This window comes from Mesocricetus auratus, unplaced genomic scaffold (genome assembly GCF_017639785.1).
Source record: "Mesocricetus auratus isolate SY011 unplaced genomic scaffold, BCM_Maur_2.0 contig_6736_pilon_obj, whole genome shotgun sequence".
Classification (NCBI taxonomy): Eukaryota; Metazoa; Chordata; class Mammalia; order Rodentia; family Cricetidae; genus Mesocricetus; species Mesocricetus auratus.
The window spans coordinates 4,811-23,269 of record NW_024435440.1 but is presented as its reverse complement, the minus strand read 5'-3'; the positions used below and the strand labels follow the sequence as shown (position 1 = coordinate 23,269).

The 18,459-nt window shown below is 43.8% G+C and overlaps 1 long non-coding RNA gene across 2 annotated transcripts; it reads right to left on the bottom strand.

Annotated features, from left to right (window-relative positions):
- Window positions 1-8,333: 8,333 nt before the first annotated feature.
- Window positions 8,334-13,794, bottom strand: LOC121138730. Of its 2 annotated transcripts, XR_005875598.1 has the most exons (4): window positions 13,660-13,794; window positions 10,342-10,504; window positions 9,088-9,219; window positions 8,334-8,451 (listed from the first exon to the last, which is right to left on the bottom strand). It is a non-coding gene; the product is annotated as an uncharacterized LOC121138730 (long non-coding RNA). The 2 variants fall into 2 exon arrangements; XR_005875597.1 differs by lacking the exon at window positions 9,088-9,219.
- Window positions 13,795-18,459: the final 4,665 nt, after the last annotated feature.

The window sequence follows — 18,459 nt, the reverse complement described above, 5'->3', positions numbered from 1 at the left end:
CACATGCTATGAATTTATAGGTTGCTTTTCTCCAGAATGTAGAATTCCACAGCAGACCTTCTCATCCTCTGGATCTTATATTCTTTTTACCTCCTCTTGTTTAATTTTCCTGAGTCTTGACATGGAGCAGGAGGTGTTGATAAAGATGTCCTATTTAAGGTTAGACACTCACAGTTTCTATCTCAGTTCATTGACTAGAAACGAATTTCTGCATTGAATACTGTCTGCTACAAAAACAGGCTTCTTTCACCAAGGCTGACATCATCAATGGTCTGTGGGTATAAATATGACCATTTTATCCTAGTTTGTGTCCCTGTTCTGTGATAAAATACTAAATCAAAAGTCCAATTAGCAATGAAAGGATTTATTCCATTTTCCCCCTGTCTAGTCTATTACTGAGGGAATCTAAGATAGGAATCTAGAGGCAGGGATTAAGGCAGAGAGATCATGGAGAACTAGCACTTATTGCCCTGATTCAGCTTACTTTCTTATATACCCAGTGACCACCTGTCCAAGGGAGTCACGACCTACAAAGGACTGTGGCAGCTCACATAAATCACTAATCAAGAATATGCTCCACAGACATGCCTAGAGGTCAGTATGATTAAGAGGATTACTCAGTTGAGTTTCTTCTTCACAAGTGACTTTACTCATCTCAAGTTGGACACTTGTCAATTTGACACATAACCAGATAACTATTAAACTGTAACTTTTTCTATCTTGTTGACTCCTAGGAACTCACCTTAATATCTCAATATAAAACATCGGAGCACTTAAAATTTTCCACTATTTAAAAAATTCAGACTTTAAAAGTTCCAGGTCCCTCAAAGTATCAAAAGTCTCTTAATGATGGATTCTCATACAATTAAAGAAGTTAAAAAACTTGAAAAAGCATGAAATTGCTACAATCAGATAAAGCTAAAACTCAACTCATTGGAGTGAATAAGACATTGTCTGATGTTTGGAACTCACTCATGATTTTCTGGACTCCAAAGGGCTTTGACATCTCTACTTCTACAGGTTTGCCATCCACAGCACACACAGATTCTCTTGTAGTCTTAAACTGATTCCTCTGTCCTTGGTGGTTGTCCCATGGTCCTCATATTTCAATATGTTTGAGTCCCCAATGTTATTGGTGCTGAACATTCATTAATGGCCTCTCCTAGCTTCTCTCCATGACTCCCCTTATCCTGGAATCTCCACTGAGACTATGTCTACTTTTAAATCATTATCATGCTGTTTTAATCATTATGGTTTTGTTGTATATTTTGAAATCCATAATGGTGATTCCTCCCTCAGCATTCTTGTTATTTAGGTGTGATTTGGTCTTCTTTGGTCCTTTCTTCCTCCTACATTTTTAGAGTATTTTCTTGTATGTCTATGAAAAATAGTCTTGAAATTTTGTTCATGAATCACATGAATCAATTTTGTAAAAAATGGATATTCTACCAAAAAAGCATTATGTGGATACAATGCAACAACAATATAAATTCCTGATATATTCTTAAAGTGGTTTCACTTCCTTCTCTAACATCATTAGTGTTTAAGTATTTGCATTGGACGATTTGATCAATTTTTAATTGTTTTTGTCAGCATGAGAAAGGAATAGTTTTATTCTACTACATACAGATCTCTATTTTGCCAGCTCCATTTACTGAAAGTGTCTATTCACCATTGCATGTGATGTAGTTGTATTGCTTTCTGAGTCCTCAAGTATAATTCCATCTGTCTATGTGTCTATTTCATTAGAGGAAAATTTTGTTGGCTCCCATGATGCTGTTCTGTAATTAATATAAAAAACTGTGGTATCTCCTGCCTTACCATTTCTACTTAGAATTAGCTTTGACTATTCTGACTATTTTGTTATTTCAGTGTTACTATTGCTTTTATATCCCTGTGAATAATACTACTGGTATTTCCACAGTGGTATTATTGAAACTTTAGATTGCTTTCAGTAGCATACCATTTCACACAATTAAAAGCATACAAACAAAATCTCGGTGAGGAGGTTGCAGTGTGGCCCAGTGAGTCACACAGTGTACCCTTCAGTCCATACATCTTTTCTTGCAAGTCTTCCATGCCTCTGGCTTCTCTACACTGTAGATAATGGACCTTCACTTACCCTCTTCTTGGATATCCTACAGATGCCTTGTTTCATGGAGATCCTGCAGCTTTGGATCGGATCTGCAGATCAGGGAGTTCACATGGTCATGCAGTTCATAGATGAAGATTATGTTAGGGAAGGATAACTTAGGACTGGTTCTGGGTGTGGGTAGAGTCTGTGGTTATCCCACAATCTTTCCTCATCTAACCACTCAGGAAAGCTATCCATCACTGCTCCAAATAGTTCACTCAATGTAGCAGGCAGAATGGAGAAAGGCCAATTATTCTGCTCTCATGCACTTGCATCTGACTTAGCACATTTGGACCCTAAGGGCCAACTCTACTGTTTTCCCCAGTAAAGTGACTGACCCACTATACCCATTGCTGCAGCTGGTAAGAGCCTGACCAAAATGTTTTGCTACCATGCCCCAGAGGCCAACTCTCCCACCAGTGGAGGGTGACATATGCTCTGATGGGGCAGCCATCTTTTCCTCACCCTTGCCAACACAAGGTAGAATGAGGATGGACTCAGCTCTTCTGCTCTCACACCCTCAGACCAGCTCACCTGAACTTCTGCTAACAAATTCAGTTCTACTGTGCTGAAAAGGAGCAGGACTCACTCTTGTGAGTGTTACAATTGAGGAATTCCAGGTCCTGTTCTCACTACTGTTGTAGATGGTAAATGGTAGGATTAACTCTGTATTAACCTATCCTGTTGTAGTGGTAGCAGAAACCATTGACATCAATATAACTGAGGCTTGGCAGGGTCACAGGTCCAGACAGAGCCTTTGACAGTAGCTTAGGCCTGGAGGACACCAGAATTCCTGGTGGCATCACTGCTTACTCAGATCTGTATGACCTCAGCAGAAGCATAGTCCTTGGATATGAACATGGTCCTAGGTGATGGCCCAGACCCATACCTACATCTTTGTGGTCCTAAGTGGATACACAGATTGTGAACATGAACATAGATCCCAGCTGTCTTTGCAACATGGACCCACACAAGATCCTAGGCTGCAGCCCAGGTTTGGATGTCTCATGGCCATTGATGGCAGCGCAGGTCACTCAGATATGTGAGGTTCTAACAGCACCATGTTCCCAGTGGTGGCCCAGATTCCAGTCTTCTACAATGTCTTTGATGGCAACAGGGTCTGAGGTAACAACCAATAACAAGGATGTAGTATTGCTATGAATTCACACTTGGCCTTCAGCAACAGTACCTGCCCTGACACCAACATGGCCCTGGGTGGCAGTACAAGCTTCTAAGACACACATGACCCCTATGGAGGCATGTCCCTTTAACACCAACACGGTCAAAGGTGTGATCCTGACTGCAGGTTGCTGCAAGGCCCTCACTAGTAAAAGGAATAAAGTATATCAACAGGGATACCCACAGCTGTGTCAGGGCCATATACAACACAAGGTCCTTGGCAGTAACCAAACCTGGAAAATCGTCATGTCCCCAGGCAGCAAGAAGGCCATGGATTTATTTCGTACTCCCTTAGTAAATGTTCTCATTTCCTGAGTGGCTTTATAGTCACACTCGTGTGTTTCTCATTAATTGGTTGCACATGATATTTCAAGTGATGTATATACAGAATGCTATGTTATAGAGTTAGCTAAATAATGACTATAAGGCACAGTATGGATACTTTTTCAATCATGCAATGGATATCCAGAAAGTTGGCAACACCATCCACATTCAAAGACTTGGATAGCCCTCGCTGACTGGGAACTTGCTGTGTACAAGAACTGGGCACACAAGAGTTCTGGGGTTACAGGAGGTTTGGAGCTACTATACAGAGAGAGAAAACATTTCACCAATTAATTGATTCCAAGTGACGAGTGCTGCAAATAAGTTTATGTTCATAAAAATAAGGTCAGTTTACTAAATACAGAATAAAAGGAACAGTCAATATAAACAGTGAGTAGAATTAGCAAATTACAAAAACAACAATAACAAAAAATGAAGAACAAATAAATGGAAAAATTGAAAACCAAAACAAATAAACCCCAACCGAAAAACAAAATAAACTAAGCTAAACAACAGTCTCTTGGTACAGATTTAGCAACACAGACCTACAGCCTGTGCTGGCCTTGGAATCATGGTAGGAAATCAGTCACCAGATGGAAAAAAATTTGAAAGCTAGTATAGCCATGTATACCCTCCATGGTGTTGTACTACACAATCTGTTGAAAGCCAGGGTTCCCAGGAATTATTCTCTCAGGTCTTCTGCATATCAAGATCCTTTTTGATGGTTTCATTTCCATGGGAGTATTGAGTCAACAGACCAATGAGTCTTCTTGGGGCTGGATCACCTGCAGTTCAGCTGGTATTTGGCTCACTGGTGAATTTACAGCTATAAGAGGATGTCTTCTTCTGAGCCGGCCTTGATTTGAGGACATAGAATGTCTGTGGCTTCCTTGGCCTTCTCGGTTATCTAAAAATATGCTATTGAGGAGGAAAGACAATCAGACTCACAACCAGCCTAGTTTCTCCACAGGTTATGAAAAATGAGGGCATATTCACACTGGAAGCCAAGAACAAGTCCCCTATTCCCCCCAGCAATGCTATGTTTGCTGTGGATGGGAGGTAATGGTGGCTCACTTGCCTGTGAGAATCAGTGTTCCTGCTGTAACAGCTCTTTCTGCAGGAGGCTCTCTTCCTGAGCTGAGACTGGTTCCAACTCACACTGGAGATTTCCTGACCTAGAGCAGGAAAGCAGTTACAGAACAGGCCTGGTGTGGACTTGCCCTGTCAGCTATTCAGTCTGAACCAGCCATGTTCAGCTGGACACCCAGCATGATATTTCAGCTGAGGGCATTCCCTGCTTTCCCCAAGGGAGAAGGGTCAGAATGTACCTGGGCCTGAATATTTTTTCAGCTTTTTAAAATCTGCTAGAAAATGAAGTGCTAACTACACTGTGCTGAGCATGAAAACACAGTCCATATCTCCAGTTGTCTAGATACATTATGTTAGAAAGAAAATATCAGAGTAGCAAAGTATGAGTATAGTTCAGGCTAGACATGAATGACCTTGATTAGACAATAGGAGAATGTGAGCACCCTCAGAAACTTAATGTAGAATTTTTAGGGAGCCTATAAAATGAAAGCACTTAAGTTTATAATTATTTTTACAACAAAGAAATGAGTCAGGGTTCAACTCCCAACCCATATCTGTTCTTATAACAAGAAAAATCCTTTCACAGGAAAGGGATGCATACTGTAAGAGAGCCTGTAGTTAGCAGGAGTGAGCTGCATGCAGATCTGCCCAAAGGAAGGAAACTATCTCTAAAGGTGATGTTATAGGAGGAAAATAAATTGACAGGAACACACACTGTCCTCTACATCTAACACTCCTTAGACAGGTTCAGGATGATAATAGTGAGAGTTTTGGGGACACACAGGGGACAAGGTTCTGAGAAGATACCAGAGCGATCAAAAGAAAATAGGGGGTAAACTATCCCTAGAAACTTTAAGGCTCAAACACAGTATTTCTTGGAGAAGTTCCTGTAGACTGGGCCAGCACAATACCCTAAGGTGTTCTTCCCTCTCTGGGGCTGAGAGCCAAGCAGATAGATGACAGAGATCCAGGTTTAGGTGACCTACATGGTTCTAAGGACTCCTTCTGACTTGGGCTCTAACATCTTCTCTAAGACACTGAAAGGATGCTCCATCTTTTCTGCCAAATCCCTGTGCTGGGTGATCAGGTGTTTCTGCTTCATCAGGTTCTTTGGTCTTTCATCCAGGCTTTCTTCTTCCTGTTCATTAGAAGTTTTTGTTCTCAGTGGAGGGTTGCTCCTCTATAAGCATACACATAAACTCATGAACACACACAAGAACAACTAGGCACACATACAAGCACACTGTAATGCAGTCACATGTTCGGTTTACCATTTAATGCTGATGTAAGGAGCAATTATCAGGTATACTATTGAGAAGAAGGTAAACTTTTGTTGGATGACACAGTGGGCATGAGAGATAGACAGTGCAGTCATTGAAATGTCTAGCCGGTAAACCTAATGCACAGACAGGTGGACATCTGGGTTCCTGACCTGTTAGTCAACCCTGCTTAGGATGTTCCCAGAATGTGCAGTGTAGGGATGTTCCCCATCACAAGAGCACTGGATGGTGGTGGATCAGGCCACTCATCTTATTCACTGCATTCCACTTTCCACCAAGGTGAGCAACTTCCTCCAAGAGGAGCAGCTTTCAGCACAGACTGCCTCACTTCAGGTCCAAAAGAAATGACCTAAGCATTCTAGAAAATCTCTACAACCAGGAGTGAAAAATAACATTTTTCCCTGTAAGGTGATTGATGAGAGATGTCATTCTATAAATCTGTCTGTTATTCTTTGTTGAATAGAGCACTGTTGGCCAATAGGTAAGCAAGACAAGATAGCTGGGAATAGGAGTGCAAGAGGATTCTGGAAAAGAGAGGCAGAGATGTACGCCACCAGAGTAAGAGGTCTGGACCAATTTCTCTGCTAAAAAAATACTTAGAATGTCAATTATGGGTTAAATACTTAAGTCAGTGCTAGCCAGTAAGAAACAAGCAAACGGCCAACAGTTTCATAATTAATATAGTGTCTTGTGTGTTACTTGGGGACTGAAATTGTACGAGGGCCCAGGCAGATGCAGAAGGCAACACATTACATAATGGTACCAGAAGTGGATAACAGAACCCAGGCAGGAATCCCACAACAGGTGATTGTGTCAGGGATTTGTGTGAGGTTGACTAAATCAGAGACAAACAATTGCATGTCACCTGCAGTACTTTTCTGGAATGTGGCACTTTGCACAATCATGAGAGGGAATCTGTTTTAAGACACAACCACGACCATGACACAGTCAGTACCACAATGTCTGCAAGGAGATGCACTATGAGATTCTGTGTTGTGAAGCCAATGAGATCAAACCGGACACTTCCTGTGCTGTTAGGTCTGTGCAGTGAAAGAACATAAGTCTATTCCTTTTTTAATTGCTGTATTGTTTGATTTTTGTTATCTATTATAAAATACATTAATTACAAAACAATAAATATGAGTAAAATGAAGACACAGGTACTACATCTTTCCTCTATCTTTTCTGTTGAAACTTAGAGCAGTTAGAGGACAGAAAACAAGAGAGATGATCCAACTTGTAGGTCACAAGAGATCCAAAGATTACTGTAAAGCCAGATTAACCAAAATAGCAGATTTCAGGTTCCCTGAGAGACCTGGGCTCAAGGGAATAAGGGAAAGAGGAGCACAGCATCATAGGTCATTATCTGGCCTGGAAAAACACACACACACATTGCACGCATCTACACATGCATGCAAACATCACACCAAGACTACATAAACAATAATGGAGCAGAAAGAAATGAGGAGGTCATCATGCTTAATGAACAACTGAATTTAGCCTATGCACATCAGGTGTTTCAGTGAGACCCACAGCACTGCCATCCATCCCTAGGGGAGCAGTAATTCCCGGGGGAGCACATAGCTTCGGCAAACTATTGTGAAATGATTGGAGACAGTGTTCTCTTTAAGCCTCAAATCTGTCACCCCAACATTCAGCCAGTCAAATTTTCCCACCTTTATGGTCATCCAGTTAGCTCCAGACTGGAAGCTCCAGGAAGTGAGAAATATCCAGCACCACCCACAGAAAACAGGGTGGAAAAGATGGTACTCTGACATTTGTCAGTGTGAACCAAGAGTTGAGCAAAGGGAAGAGAACACATTGGGATGTAGGAAAAAAGAAGTAGATCACACCCCAAAGTTGACAGTGAGAACCATTCATTTGGCATTGACACTAGGATCCAGTTCTTCCAAACTGCTTCCTACCTGTGATCTTAGGTAACAACTGCAAAGCAAATGAGGCACAGGCCCTGACCTCATCCATGAAGTCCCTGGGCTGTTCCCTACCTAGCTCCCTGCATAGAGACCCTGCTTATACAATGACATGTGATATGTGACTGACTGTACTAAGAGTTCCATCAGAGCAGGAGAATTTCCTTGCCAATCAATTTCTTGCAAGATTATATCTCTCCAGAGAGACTTGTGAATGATCACAGAAATGAACAATTGCATGGTATTTGGTAGATGTCAAATTGAGTAGGTGCATTGATTCATGAGAGACTCTTTTATGGTTGGACAGATGTGCTGTGTGCCCCAGTGACTCAGCCTACCTGATGCTGCTCAGCACAGGGGTCACAGATCTTCTCCTGGACCTCCTTAAGGAGCTTCTTCACAGGTCTCTTGCAGTGCAATCTGCTCCTCCAACAGCTTTTCATTCTCCAGTTTCAACGCATGGACATTGTTTTTCAACTGAGTCAAATCTGGTAGGCCAATTCTGTGGAGGAAACTGAACCAACATCCAAAAAATGGTAAGTCCCAAATAGGCTCCATTTGCCATCCCAAACTCCAAGTATTACCACCCCTTAAAAGTCCCGGGTTCCGAGACAGAGCTGACAGTAGTAGAGCCAGCATCACTTGGGAGAAGGTCAAATCAAGAAAACAACCAAATTCCAGAAAATTTAAAGTACTTCTGAAAACCCTGGCACCAAGAGCTTTACTGCATCCCTGAGAACAGCATGAAGCCCACATCTTTGTTTACCTGTTCATAGTATTCGGAAAGCATACCAGATAGAGGGCTAATTCTCTCTTGGGGAGGGCAAAAATCCCAACCAGAATAAATTCTGTCTGTCGGTTACATGGTATCAACACTGTGAATCCCCTGTCAGAGCCTGAGAGTCCCTGGGCATCCTGACACCCCCTTCATGGTGTAAAACATATTTTATGTAGAGGCTCCTATGTAGGACATTTCTGGGAGGGACTCAGTGTCTTTTCACACTTAGTAAAAACAGTCCAAGAGGCACAGGTCCAAGGGCAACAAGGCGACAGATGCTATGAGGCAGACAGGCTAGAACCAGAGCCTCCACTTTGAGTCAAAGACAGAGAGAGCAGAATCAGCCATTCATAAACTTAATCTGGCACTTACCTGTAGCATTTGTTGTTCTCCTCAATCAGCTGCTTGCACTTGTTCAAGTTATCACTGATCTCCAAGGGAAATCTCTGAAGGTCACACATTACCTGCTTATGCACCTTTTTCATCATCTCAAAAGATTTCAGCCTGGGATAGGGCATGGCCCCAGGAGAAAAGAATCCCATGAACCTCATGGATCATATGAAATCAGGCTGTCCTGGACTACCTCAGCCTAGTGGACTCCACAGACTGGCACTGATTCACTGGGGCCTCCTAGTGCTTAATATATTTTCTATCCTCTCCCCAGGCTAGAAGAGGCAGGGTGTCTGAAGGGAGTTATCGAGGCCCATATGGGCACCCTTTGTGTGCTTGTTCTATAGATTAGCTCTCTACGATGTTCCCTGGAATCTCTACCACATATCTTTGCTCAACAGAGACATCTGATGACATTTCTCCTGTCTTTAGAAGAGGGATTCTCATTCCTGTGTGCCTATTGCTACACAGAGGAACAGAGCACACTATCAGTATTTCCAGGAAGGAGTCCCAAATTCAGGGTAGTTTTATAAACTCTACAGGGGATTGCAATGTTCCACCAATGTGAGCACAGTGGCCAAGAGATATGCGGATCAAAGTGGCCACAACACATGCGTTCCATGGAAACTGTGAGAATGGCAAAACCTTAGATCATGCAGAAAACACACACTTACACACACACACACACGTCCACACATACACACATACACACACACACACACATTCACAGGCCTTCTACTCTGCTCCCACATACAATCAGGATGTCCATGAAATGCAGGGTGGAGTCACTTTCTTATAATATAAAGAAGAAACCAGAGTGTAGCAGTGATGAGCTTCAGGCCTTCCAGCCACAAACTGAGATTAATGAATGTTACCAGCCCCATCCTGGTGCTGCCAGGAGCTTTTAGCACTCATTTGCCTTCTCGTCAAGCACAAAGGCTCTCCTAGTGTGTCCCTCAAGCCAGCACCAGTCAAGGCCTCTTTCAATGAATGTTGAACAAACACATTGCTGTCCCGATCTCCAGACTGTGATTCAAGTCATGGGCTCTGCTTTTCATTTGGAGAAAACAGAGGATCCTGGGCCCACATCTCATGACTACCCAGGTTCCAAGTTCTGCCTCTCATGTGCTCAGGAAAATTAGTTTATGCACCAGGACACCCTGAATCATTAGCCTCTTGAACTCAGCAAATCTTGACTTGACACTGTGGGGTCAGAGAACTGAGAGTAATGACTACCTGTTATAAAAATCTATCTTGGTATAGCTTTCCAGGATTGCACTCAGCTCAATTTGCTCATTTTTTATACTCTGTAGCTTAATGGTAAGTTCCTCCAGCTTCTCCATCTGCTTGTCCTGCTTTGTGAAAGTAGAGAGTTGGGATGGTGCCTCCTCAGTAGTCCCTGCAGGCAGATAAATACAAGTGAACTGGAATACTTGAATGGCATAGGGCCAGGAGTGTCTATGCTGAGTACCAAGAAGAAGCCCAAAGAAGAGTAAATGCTAGGGACCCAGTGAACTCCAAAGAGGACAGGGCAGCTATGCTCACACTGGTGTCCATGAGGTAAGTCTCTCACTTCAAACACCATGACTAGTCATGTGCCTCATTCAGAGACTTAGTCCCCTGTTCCTGGAAGACAAAAAGCTAGTCCAGCTGTGTAGATTTGAAGAGTGTCATCTCTTTTCTAATATGATGCAGGTAAGTGCTGTTGTCCCTAGAGCTAGCAGCATCAAGTTCTCATCACATTTGTACAGAACAAACTCACCTGAGGTATTGGTGCATGGCCAGGGGAGTTTCCCTCCCTCCTTATTAGCATCAATTCCCATGGAAACTGAAGGAATTCAATAGGATGAATGCACACACCACAGCCTGAGAGAGATGCCTTATTAGTCACCCCTTTGCTTCTGCTGGCCTTCTTTCTCACTCAAAAGTCGGTGAGGATTCTTCCTCTCTCTCAAAAGTAGAGTAAGGATCACCCAGAAAAGCAGCAGCAGGTTTGACAGTTCATGTCTCTATCACACTAACTATCAGAAATATTTACAGTGGGCCTGCTCTGAGGAAAACCAGATAAAAGCAGGTTAAGCCCATTCCTTCCAAGATGCTAAGCCCCACAACTGTAAGGCCTAGCTCAAGCTCCACCTGCTCCAGGAAGCTACCCATCTCCTGACCAGGACTCACTATACTTTTCCCAGAACCATTTATTTCTTCATGTTTTACACTGAGACCAAAGGTCAGCTTCCTTCTGCCTCTCTGGACTTCCCATGTTCTCAATTATCTCCGCTCAGGCTTGCAAACATGTCTAAAGACACTTTAAGCATATCCCACAGTCACTTGGTGTTCCCTGAATACTGGTGATATCACAGGGAACACCAAGTGCTCTCCACAATACAATAGAATTGTCCAGAGAAGGGACAGTTAGTGTCAGCCAGAACTCCTCACCTACCTAATAACTAGATTCTGCAATTCACTGGAAGTAATACTGCCCTACCCAGGAACTTCCATAGATACATAATGGAAGACCTTCACTATGTCCTCATTATAAAGCCAGAGGCCTCTCTCTGTGCTTCATAAGAATATATTCACAACTTCATATATGCAAGTTGAAGACTCACTTCCAAAAACATCCCAGGATATGTTTCAGCCCCTTGTAGAGATCTCTAATCAATAACAAGAGAAATAAATATTTCTAGGTTAATAATTCGGGAATGTGGACAGGAGATTTCAGTCCCCTAAAGATGACAAGCACAATGCAGAGAATCCACATGGCTGGTACAATATATTGTTGTGGCGGGGACTGTAGTTGTCCTGTGAGAACAAGATAAATTCCATAATTGATGACAATTACCCCCAAAGTTAAGCAGAACACATTCCAACCCTCATAAGTTATCAAATATGTGACCAACTTGTGACAGGCCAGGCTAGAGACACTAATCACTGGGGCTCCCAGGTGAGCCCAAAACACAAGAGCTAAAACTCCCATGGAGATTGATGTCCATTCCTGCACTCAAATTTGAGGAAAGGTGATTGGCTATTGAGAGTCCATAGAGAGATATGCAAAGGCATTTTCAGAAAATTGAATTTGTCGTAGTCATGGATCATATAGAGTGTGTCACTGCCATAGTTCTTTACCTAGAGATTCTAAAGCTTCCCAAAAGACAAATTCCTTGATCAGGAATCACCTGGTACAATGTCCATGTCCTCAGGAATTGGGACACAGCCAGCTTAAATTACAATATTCACTGGAGCATGAGGAGGTTAGGATAAACGCACAAAAGGAGAGTCCTTTGTGCTAGACCTTTTGCAGAGCCCAACTTTACACTTTTGAATTTCCTGGCAGTGCTGAAATGAAGGGTTAGCACCATGCTCTGCCTGGATAGAAAAGTCTCCAGAGGTCAGGATAGGGCTTGCAACATGTGCTTGATGAACCACAAAGCAAATGAGTAATGTTGGGTAAAATAAATCCATTCCTATATTACATCACACTGACAACCATGTTAGACAAGGTTAGGTATCTCAGTAATACCCAATTCTAGAAGTCAAATGACAGCACCTTCCCTACACACTACCTCAACTCAGGCCAATCTGACACAATGAAGGATGCTCAGGAAGTGACTGATAGATGACACTGTACCCTAGCAGGTTCTGAAAGACCAGAATTGTGTCTTCACCTCTGTGGATGCCAGTTATTTCTATAGGGAGGGAGTGTCTCAACAGTTACCTGCTTTCTTCTGTATCCCTGTACCAGGTGACCCAGGGGACAGACTCCTAAATCTTATTCACAGCCACAGAGAATGTACCTTGGGTTTAGAGCCTTCAGTCATGTGCTTTAAGAAGCCTGGAGCTAATTGGTATGGTCACATTCCCTCAGGTAGAATAGGGAAGACCTCATAAATTACTTGATGCTTCAGACTCTCATGTTAATGGAGAAGCTACACAGTGGCAGAACATAGTCCCCTGACTCAGAACCCATCCTTACAATTAGCCCAGGAAACCCAGAGCTTGAAGTAAGAGGCAGTCTCTTACCTTGTTCATGGGCTCTAATAGTTCTCAGCTGAACTGGAGACCTTTGTGCCACCATACCTGGAAAGATGGAAACCTTAGGGGTCACTGGAAGACAGCTGCACTTTGTAGCTGAGCCCTGCTAGTGGCAGTGATGTAAAGCATAACAAACTCAACCTTTGCCAAGGCTCACTTCTTTCCCTTTAATCATTGCCTGTCAACCTATCGGGCTCCAGTGTAGGCAAAGTACAGCGAAGGTATTGAAATCTCATTGACTCCCCTGTGCCTCATTCTCCCCTCACCATGAAAACAGAGGATTCCCAGCACTAACACTAGAGTCTTGTCAATTCCTGACTCTGTCTAAACAATTTTCATGAATCCTTGATGTGGGTGAATCCTTTAGGAAACCAGAGAAGCAGGATAGGTCTGTTGCTCCCCAGAAGCTCCCAGTTCCTGAGCCTTATCCCTGGAAGGCTCAAGGCCGTCACACACAGAGTGCCCACAGTCCCTTCCTTGAACTCACGGTGTCTTCTCCAGAACCATGTTTTCCAGTGAGACCTAGGGCCTGCTTCCTTCTTCCTCACTCTGGTCTCTCCATGTTGTCCATTCCTCCTCCCAAATATACTTCGCAGTCTTGAAAACATTTCTATAAGTGACCTTACAGGCAATGAACAACTGTCCTAAGGGCAGCCAGTGTTGCTACAACACAAGTGACATCATGGGATTCCAAGAGATCTCCAGGACACAATAGAATTTCCAGATGGGACTGCTGATGTCACAGGGCACAGCCTTTCACTCCTTGCTCATTCATTCTCCCTGAACAGACCAAAGCTGGGGTTTCCTTTCCAGGAGTCTCTCCTGTGACACAGGGGTGGCTTTTCAGCACCTCCTTCTTCCAAAGTTAGAGATTTCTCTTTTCTTTTTCAGAATGTTTTCAGTACTTCAGCCATGCAGAGTTGAACCCTAATTTTGCAAGCACTGCCCAAGAATAGTCCTTAATACCCATACACAGAAATATGAGGGAAAATGCATGCCAAGAAATTCGGTGAGGAAATGGAGGAGGAGAAAGCAACTGAAGAAGTCTAAGTTTAAGGAAAGTTGGCAATTGGACATTTGTAAGTGAGCTGAGTCTATTATGAGACACTCACTACTCTAGACTGTTCTCCCTACAAGGCTGATAGGTTAGTCAGGGATGTCTAGATTTACAGAAGTTATAAAATGAATTTCTCTTTAGGAAGGGGATTTGTTTTTTAAACTTTTTTATTACTTTAATTTTAAATAGCTTGCTTCACATGTCAAACCCAGTTCCCTCTCCCGCCCATCCTCCCACACTCCCCCACAATCCCCCCTCTCCTTAGTTGTAGTTCTTTGTCCAGAGAGTAGCCATAATGAGCAACACTATAGGTGATGCATATCAAAGGGATACAAATAGGAAAAATATATCAAATTATTATCAAGTGATGTCATAGTACATATAAGACATCCCAAAAGTTCTACCAGATATTTTCTTCAAATTATCAATGAGTTCAACAACATGGAGGATAGGAAATCTGCTTTCAACCATCAGGAGCCTCTGTATGCAGCACCAACAAAAACGCTGAGAAAGATCATCCACAAATGCCCATCGCCCAGAGTATACAGAAACCAATCATGTAGAAAGACTCCATAACTGTGAGATGCACTGGTTTGTTGATGAATAAATCTTCAGTAGGTATTTCAGGGCCAGGAGTTTCCTAAGTGCTTCAAAATTTTTGCCAAGTGTTGTCAAAAGAAAGAACTTTCAGTGCATGATATGGGAGGGACAGGTTTAGTTTCTAGAGCAATCTAGGCCCCATTTTTGGCAACAGTTGTGGCTGATCTCTGAGGGGTGTGGCTGAGAAAGAGTTAGAGGAGTATAGACAGAAGGGAATGCAAAAGTAAACTTCATGAGATGTCAACTTCTTGTTCCCAGAAGACACCTTGAGTTGAACTGGTGGGAAGGCAAGGGGTCAGGTACCTGAACAGGACTCACAGTGGAGAGAAGACACATAAGCCTAATAAAGCTCCATAGCCAATGACCAATTAGCTGATTAGCCGTGAGTACCGGCCCATTCCAGTGAATAAAGCTTATGCTTTTGCTTTTACCACAGCTCTATCTTGTCTTTCTAGGATGTTGTCTTCTCTGTTTGTTTCAGGAATGGAACATAATGCTCCCTAGGTGATCACTAGCTTCCTTGCCATGGATGTTTGTTACTGGTGTATGGAGAATTGCAAGCACTTTTATTGTCACCTTGCTGAGGATCCATCTTAGCCCCAAAATAATGGCTATCATAAAGAAAACAAAAGGCAGTGATGTTTGTAGACATGGTGAGAAGTGAACTCTTGGAGGTAGTTGATCAGAATATAAATTTGTGAAACCATTACATAAATCTGTGAGGAGCCGCCCTCGCTATCGCTATCGCCATTAGAAGATGGCGCTGACATCCGCTGTCAGTTGGAGTTCACCGTTTAAGCTGTGCCTATCCCGTGGCGTCATCTGGGGTGATGAGCAAACCACCAATCTCGGCTCTACACATCTCACTCGGAGCTCCTAGGCTTATATAAGGTGCTGGGTTTCTTAGCTTGGGGTCTCCCTCTCAGAAGCTGATCATCTATCTCTCAAGATGTATAAAAGCTTTACTGCAGAAGGATCCGAGTGTCCTGCGTCGTTCTTGCTGGCGAGACGGTAGCGCGGGACATCTGGTGCCGAAACCCGGGAACTCTTCAACATCGCCGGCGCTGCGGAGACCCCTCGGAAGACGGGGCGGATTCAGAACTGCAGGGACATAAGTTCAGAGAGGTATGCTTTATCCTGAACACCCCTTTTCTCGACTTTGGCCTTAGTTTGTCATCACCGTGGGACGGGTCAGTGGAGGCTTTGGTGCTAGTCCTGTTTGTCCTTCTTCTTCATCGTGGCTGGTGCTGACAGAACGGTGCTGTCAGTCTGGTAAAGGAGTCGAGCGCCGTTTTTAGATAAGCCGCCAGCGCGATGGGGTTGTCACAGTCAGTGGTTACTGCCCTACAGACTGTGCTAAAACAAAGAGATCTCAAAATTGCACCACGAACACTTCAAAATTTTGTGAAGGAGGTAGATAGAGTGGCACCATGGTATGCTTGTTCCGGGTCCCTCACTGTGGCCTCATGGAACAAGCTAGGTAAAGAACTAGACAGGAAGCATGCAGAAGGAGATCTCCGCTTAGGTACCAAAGCCATTTGGAAGCTAGTTAAAAACTGCTTGGAGGATGAGGCCTGTCACCCTGCTATAGTAGAAAGTCAGGGAACCTTAGAGGAAGTTCAGGATAGCATGTCAGAAACTGAACGGAGTGAGAGAATGGGAGCTCGCAAAAGGAAAGACATGTCTAAGAAAAAAGGCCCTCCCAAGAAGTTAAGAAAGGGGAGAGAAAGAAGGGAGTGATCATTCACCCCCTAACAAATCTAAGAAAAAGAAAAAGCCAGAATCTAGCCTATACCCTACGGTAGAGCTAGAAGCCTTGGAGCTAGATAATTCCGATTCTGACACTCTGGATTCTAGCGAAGAAGGTGGTCTAGAGGAGGAGGTGGCACGGTATGAGGAAGAAAGATATCACCCTGATAGACACCGGCCGCTGAAAACAAAAATGAATGTGAGGCCACCGCCTATAAATCCGGCGGGCTCACGCCCCTCGGCGCCTCCGCAGTATGAGCTTCGGCTGAATACTGGTACTGACTCCTTTTTACCTTTAGAGGAACGGAGAAAAATACAAATGGCTTTTCCAGTATTCGAGAATGCGGAAGGCGGAAGAGTACATACCCCCGTAGATTACAATCAAATCAAAGAATTGGCCGAATCCGTTCGTAATTATGGGGTCAATGCTAACTTTACCACAATACAGGTGGAAAGGCTTGCTAATTTTGCCATGACTCCCACTGACTGGCAGACGACAGTGAAAGCAGTGCTTCCCAACATGGGACAATACATGGAATGGAAGGCTCTCTGGTATGATGCAGCCCAGGCGCAAGCTAGAGTTAATGCCACGGCTGAAGATGAGAATCAGAGGCAGTGGACATTTGAAATGCTGACAGGTCAGGGTCAACATGCCCTTAATCAAACCAACTACATCTGGGGCGTCTATGGTCAGGTGTCGGCCGCCGCTATTAAAGCATGGAAGGCCCTCACAAAAAGGGAGAATCCAGTGGACACCTTACAAAGATTGTCCAAGGACCCCAAGAGCCATTTTCAGACTTTGTGGCCAGAATGACCGAGGCCGCCGGTCGCATCTTTGGTGATTCAGAACAAGCTATGCCCCTGATTGAGCAACTTGTCTATGAACAAGCAACCCAGGAATGTCGAGCGGCTATCGCCCCTCGCAAAAGCAAAGGTTTACAAGATTGGCTCAGAGTGTGCAGGGAGCTGGGGGACCCCTAACCAATGCAGGACTAGCTGCCGCCATTTTACAAACGCACAGGCGTAGAGATTTATCTAGTCGAAAAGCTTGTTTTAATTGTGGGAAAATGGGGCACCTTAAGAAAGATTGTCAAGCCCCTGAAAGAACAAGAGAACTGGAGCTTTGCCGTCGTTGTGGTAAAGGTTATCATAGGGCTAGTGAATGCAGGTCAGTCCGGGATATGAAAGGGAGGCTTCTGCCCCCTATTGAAGAACCCAAGGTACCCCAATCAAAAAACGGGTCACGGGGCCCATGGTCCCAGGGCCCTCAGAAATATGGGAACCGATTTCAGAAAAGCAATCAAGAGGAAGTAGAGGCTTCCGAGGAACCCCCGGAATGGACTTGCGTGCCGCCTCCGACTTCTTACTCATGCCCCAAATGAATGTTCAACCGGTCCCAGTCCATTCCCCTGGACCTTTGCCCCCTGCCACCATTGGGCTTATTCTGGGCCGTGGCTCCTTAACTTTACAGGGACTCATTATATATCCTGGGATTGTTGACCCGTATCATAAAGAGGAGATTCAAGTTCTCTGTTCTAGCCCTCGGGGTGTATTTTCTATAAAGCAGGGAGATAGAATTGCACAACTGGTGTTGCTGCCCTCCCTCGGGGATGGAGAAACCTACACTTTACAAAAAAGGGCTATGGGATCTTCTGGAAGTGATTCAGCCTATCTGGCTATACCCCTAAATGAGAGACCTACAATAAAATTGTTAATTAATGGAAAAGAATTTGAAGGGATAATGGATACGGGAGCAGACAAAAGCATTATTTCACTCCATTGGTGGCCGAAGTCTTGGCCCACTGTTGTTTCATCTCATTCTCTACAAGGTCTTGGATACCAGTCCTCTCCTGCCATCAGTGCCTCAGCCTTAACCTGGCGGAACGCTGAGGGCAAACAGGGATGTTTTACCCCCT